Below are 6,082 nucleotides of genomic sequence, written 5' to 3' on the forward strand. Positions count from 1 at the left end.
TTTGTACTTCCCTAGATGGACTTAAAGAAAATTGACTGCCACCCTATAGCTGCTCCTAAACATTCAGATTTTATATATCCTTCACAAAGCTTTGCCCTTGACTAAGCCCCCTACCTCCTTTAATCTTTCCTAACATACCATATTTTTTTTAATTTTAAATTTCTTATTGTTCTTTCAGCTGTCATCTGGCCTTTCCCTAATTTGTCTGAGAGCACTGAGAGCATTTGCATTATCCACTCTGATCTCCTGAAGAGCAGTTCCTCCTCTCTTGTAGATTGATCATTAAAAGCATTTTTCTGCATTATGTTATCTTCAAAACTCAATGTGAAATTTCAAAATGAGAATAATAAACACTGCCAATAATGTTTCTGACTAATGGACTTGCACACAGAAAAAAAGTCAAAGCATCCCAAAGCAGTCCAACCCCTGCCCACAGCTGCCCCTGTGACAGTTATCAGATCAGTTACCCGATTTCATTTGTTTAGGATGAAATTCAAATAACAGCAAAAGAGAATATGATGTCCAAATTGCAGTTAAAGCAATTTGGCACAGAAAAAGTGACGCAAAAGTAACCTGGGACTGAGAGGGATCACCAAGAAGAGACGGACACCACCAATAGCCCTGTGCTCTGCCTGAGGAGGTCTGCATGGAAAACCCTCATTACCTCATCATTTGTTTCTCTGCCTTTTTTCTCCTGCCAGTGTACAACTGAATGCTGCTGGGCCCCTTCCGCCACCCAGGAAGAAGTGAGCTGCTGCTCAGTGGTTTTTTTGGGTTTTTTTTTTTTTGGTACAGAAACATGCAATTCCATAGGGAAATGTCTTTCTACATAGGATGTCAACCCTGGAACATGTCTTCTCTTTATCAGAGGCCAAAAGAGGTTTCCCTTTCTATTCATCCATGAGAAAACATGTGATGTGAAATAATGAATGTGAGGTTTTGCTTTAATCTGCAAAATCGGATGCTGTTTATTTTCCAAAGAATTCTTGGACATAAAAAGAAATGGGAATACAAAAAGGTTGCCAAAATTAATTTAATGGAAATTCAGCTGCTGAATACAGCACAGTTAAACATCCTGGATAGCCTCAGAGACCTGCAAGCCAAATGTGGGACATCATTGCTCCAGACACATTAAACAATCATTAACTTCCCTGTGTGAGGGAAAATGATTAGGTGTTGCTCAGTGTGCTGTATAAGAAATCACTTGTACAACCCGAGGTTTGTTGTGAAAAGTAAAATCCTGCAATATGGATAGGCAGCAGGTTGTACCCTTAAGCAGGTAACACAAACAAAGGTGCGTGGCATAGCCTGCTCTCTCACCCCACCATCCCTCTGATCCCAGCCTTTCCAGGCCTGCTCTCCTTCTCCTAACACCTTACATCACTGCCCGCAGCCCTTCTTGTTCTGTATTTTGTCCTGTGCAAGATATCTCAGAGTACAAGCTATCTCATGGTTTCTTTTTGCAGTGTGCTTTTACAGCAGGGAAGGTTGACCGACATGGGCAGGACATGTGTGAAACTTCAGTATATCACCTGTGGTTTGGTTTATTTCAAGTCTGCTGAATTGGTGTAAAATATGAAACTATCCGGCGTATCAATGAATTCTGGCTGGTAGAAGGTAGAATTCCGTTGATTTTACTGATGGTTGGGTGATGCCAACAGGTTTGGAAGGTGTGTGGGAAGAGAAAAAAATTCTTATCCCTGACTGTAGGTTGTAGGAGGATGAAAACAAACAGCAGTTTTAATCTAGTCTAAAAATTGTACTGACCTACTACACTGCAGGGCATGAGGAACTGAGGGCATATGGTACAGAACAGGCTACGTTTCCTGGCTGCATATTCTCATTACATATGCAGACAACAGAAGAAAAAAAATATGATTATTACTTCAGCCTGGGTTTTGATATTGTTTTTGGAAAACCAAAGAATTTGCTAAAAGTTACTTTTACCAGACAAATCACTGGAATCCACTGAAATCCATTTGTACCACCATAGTGGAGTTGAAGCACCTTCCACAGCCAAATTTTCTCAACCCATCCTCTTCATGGAGGAGCACATCAGGAATAAGAAAACAAAAACAAAGCAAAGCACACCCGGACAATGCTAGGCCTTGCCTTTCTATGGGTCGTATGGGACTTTCCCAGCTGATAAATAAGCTGGCATAGCAAGCCTATGGCTGCTCTGACTTGTAGGGGCAGCTGGTTCAGACCTCAGGACCAGTATCTGAGTCAGTGGGGCAGGGTACAGCTGCTCACAACTAAGGAGCTTCTGACTTCAGAAGCTCTGCCAAGCATTCCCGTTCCTCTGAGAAACGCTTTTACTGTCAGCAGAGTTTGAATACAGTCTTGTCTCATCCTGGATTTGAGGTACCCTGGAGAAATGGCATGAACATTACATATTCAAAAATATACTGCATAACATGTTTATTATTTACCTTGTTTTCAGTTAATTTTTATTTTATTTATTTTATTTTGTTTTTATTTTTTTGCATGGGCTAGAAAGCACTGCAGACTTTCAGATACTGACATTGTCTCGCACGCTGTATTAAACCCCCAGGGCAGGTCTAATTGGCTTGTGGTTGCAGATATGTTGTAACTGACTTGGCTTGAAGTTTTGCTGGCCACTTCATCTATATTCATCCTTATTTGCTCTTTTAAAGCAGGAAGAAGACATCCAGATTTCTTCGGTGAGGTCAGTATGAGGTTTCTTTCCAGACACAGAGGCCATTTTCTCCCAAATCCTTCAAAATGAATTGAAACACTAAAAGCATTTCAGACCATGAAGCATTAATTCATGAGAGCTTGTTCTCTTGAACTGTCTATTTAAACAGTGAATAATTTTGGTGTTTTATCTCTTAGACCAAATTTACATGTCTTGCTGCTTGCAGCTCCTGTCAGGATTGCCTTACCACAATGTGGAGCAGCATCAGAAGAGTAGGAAATTGTAGAAAATAAGTTGTGTTTCTCCATAAGCCTTGTATAAACAGTTTCTGTGTATTTCAGTCAGCAGTATGACTTTCTTCTCCCACAGTGCTAGGTCTGTGCTGCCACAGATGGGAGTGCCACACTGGGATATGTTTAGGACATATACAGTAGCCCTGTGTATGCATGTGCTCCCATATATCAGTATGCTGATTCTGGCAACTACTTCTGTGTAAAATTAGCCCTAATTAAATCAGCATCAGGCTTGGTGGAGATGCAGTTACATTGAAATAAAAATGTCTTGTTGTGATAAAACACTTTCTGCTTTCCCTGGTTTTAACTTAGGCTTGTATAAACATCTTTATCGTTGGGTGACTGCATCCACACCAAGGAGGAGGGGGGGAAAAGGAGAGATTGTTTTACTCTAATTATACCAGTAAGTCTTGAGCAGTACAGCCTTTCTGTATAGGCAAAGCCTTAAGGTCAGCATATAAATGTCCAATAAGTGGTGACCTCTGAGAGCTGGTAGATGAATTATGACTTTTGATAACGAAGCTTTTCACTCAACATAGTAGTCAGGGATTAGCCGTGTAGGAATGCGGAAAAAATGGCAGTGAGAATATAATTTAGCAGAATGACTCAGGAAAGCACACATGATGGGAAAACCTTATTTTTTCCACGGTATTCAGGGTGTTCTCGGGAACTGGGAAGAGGATTGTGCATTGGCAAGTCAAGCCCCTCACTACCTCAGGCAATGTATCCCATAACTTTTCTCGTAACTGACTGAGATGTATCCTGAAACCACTTACCTAGGGAGGGGGGAATGGTGCTCTCCATTTCACCTCCTGGGAGGCTGACAGTTACTTGCATTGACATTTCAGTCTGGCAGCACAAAAGCTGAGTAATGCACCAGAGTACAACAGCAGTGCCAGGAGTCTAACACACTCAGCTGGAAAGCTAGAAACAAAAAGGCAGGGATTCTTTTTATTATTAAAGAAAAGAAAAAAAAAAAAAGAAAGAAACCACCATCATTTGGCTCCCATAAAAACTGTGTTCCTAATTCTCTTAGGAAAATCCTAGTGCTGGCTGCTGCTAAGCATACATGTATGTCTACAGGGCTGGTACCTTAGTCATTCAGAAAACATTCCCAGTCCCATGCAGACACTGTGAGAGGTTAAGTGTACCTGGCAGCTAATGAAAGAGCTGAGCCATAGATGATGACCACGCTGACCAAGTGTGGGAAACCCAGAGGTTTCCACAGCTTGCCAACCTGTAATTGCATTTCCCAAAATGTTGATTAACACCCACTGTGTAAAGAAGGAAATTCCTCTGTCTGGGCTCTACGTGCAGAACCCACCCAGGATGGAGTGAGACACTGAGGGGAGCAATGATACACTGCCAAAGCTATGCCCACACAGAGAGCTCCACTCCCTTGACTCATCCAGGCAAGAAACTGTACATGGGGGTCCACGCACATGCACTGCAGAGGACAGCAGAGGACAGTCTCTTCCCTAGACTCACTACTTCCCCTAAGCCAATCTCCTTTCTTGGTTGTAGCGGGGGGCAGGTGTCTGGCATCCCCTCTCGCATGCCTCCCTATCACAGAGCCAAGGGGAAATTCAGAGAGACCACTCACCCCACATGCTTTATCCTGCACAAGCCACAGAAAAGCTGGCATTCAGAGTGTTCAAAATAAAAGCCACATTGAATATCTAAATTAGGTACTCACTGAAATGAGGGGGAACCTAACAAATAAGGTACAGTACAGATGCTTTGCATAACATTCTACAGGGATGCAGATCTTTTTTGACTCAATACTGTTGCGAGCAGCTTGCAAGAGGCACTAGGATTATAGTCAGTCCTTGAGGTCTGCCTCTTTCTCTTACTCTGAAGTCAGACTCTGTCTCCAGAAAGCCCCTCATTGGTAACAGGGCAAAAAGCCATCAGAAAGCCCCAGAAACCTTCAGATGCCTTCTTCTGTACTCTGGCACTAGATTCCACCACATTTAAGGACCACAGATGTGCAGCCAGCAAAAACAAACGTTGCTAGGTGCTTTCACTGTACACACTTCACAGGCATGTTTTTGTCGGGGCAGCCCAATATTAGGCACAAGCCTCTGCTCTACCAAACTTCAATTGCTTCCTTTCCCGTGCTCTCCCATCATCACCTTTCCCAGAGAAGACCCAGAGGGAGTAATAATCTCTGCAATGACTTGGATAATTTATTCAAACTTCCCCTCTTCCAGAGATAGCCAAACTTCCTTGGCTTAGAACCAAAGATCACAACTACTGCAAGTCTTCTTTTTCCTCCTCCATCTTGAGCATTAAGCACCCTCATCCTGCACTGGGGGCAACTAATGTGAGAGTCAGCACTAAGAGCAGGCCAGAACCTACTAGAGCCAACAGGAGCTCATCAGAAGTCAGGTCCCACCATCTGTTCAAAGGTAAACACATAGTTGGATTTCTTGCCAGGCTGTCTTCTTGCATGTCAGCAGAAGATCTGCCAAAAAATTGCAGATGGTTGGGCAAGTCACCAAAAAAGCCTGGCAGCAGGGGTAAGCACCTTTCCATTTCCCAGCTGAACTTACCTGGCTGAAAATTAGGCTTGAGAATATTCACTGGGCTACATTATCATGTGGAAATCCAAAGGTAGGAGTTGAAGGAGTGAGGGGGAAGGGGAAAGGAGAGACGTTAGGTAAACATTATGATTTCAGTTAAGGTTACTCAAATCCTGAACCCAAACAGAAAAGCAGCCCTTATTTTAGCTCAGATCATTTACTGTCACAAATGATGTGATTAATATCCCCTGATTTCTCTGCATGTGCGTTCACCTCCTCATGCCTTGTCCTACATATCTAAATAGCTGTAGCAGTACAAACATGAGAGCTGATGTGGTAAGGAAGGAGTCTTGTAAGAGTTGACGTATTTAAAATTATTCCAAATTTCAAATTGTCAAATTCTGATTCAGCCTGACCCCATCTCTACAACTCAGACCAGTCTCTTAACTGCCTTTGGTGACCAGTTAGAATAGCGAACTACAAAATGAGCCTTTTCTGCAAGGATGATTTGGGAAATCAGGCTCCCTATGGATAGAGAAAAAATACCCACTGGGACTTCATCATTGTGTTTGGTTTCATATTCTTGATGTATCATCACATTTTAG

General features: G+C 42.5%; 1 long non-coding RNA gene across 3 annotated transcripts; it reads right to left on the minus strand.

Annotated features, from left to right (window-relative positions):
• Window positions 1-2,441: 2,441 nt before the first annotated feature.
• Window positions 2,442-5,296, minus strand: LOC116242098 (uncharacterized). Of its 3 annotated transcripts, none has more exons than XR_016467742.1 (3): window positions 4,649-5,296; window positions 3,729-3,876; window positions 2,442-2,738 (listed from the first exon to the last, which is right to left on the minus strand). It is a non-coding gene; the product is annotated as an uncharacterized LOC116242098 (long non-coding RNA). The 3 variants fall into 3 exon arrangements; XR_016467674.1 differs by having other exon boundaries at window positions 4,806-5,294; XR_004169660.2 differs by having other exon boundaries at window positions 4,881-5,292.
• Window positions 5,297-6,082: the final 786 nt, after the last annotated feature.

The sequence above is a fragment of the Phasianus colchicus genome, chromosome 1 (assembly GCF_987193195.1).
Source record: "Phasianus colchicus chromosome 1, bPhaCol1.hap1.1, whole genome shotgun sequence".
In the NCBI taxonomy this organism is placed as follows: domain Eukaryota; kingdom Metazoa; phylum Chordata; class Aves; order Galliformes; family Phasianidae; genus Phasianus; species Phasianus colchicus.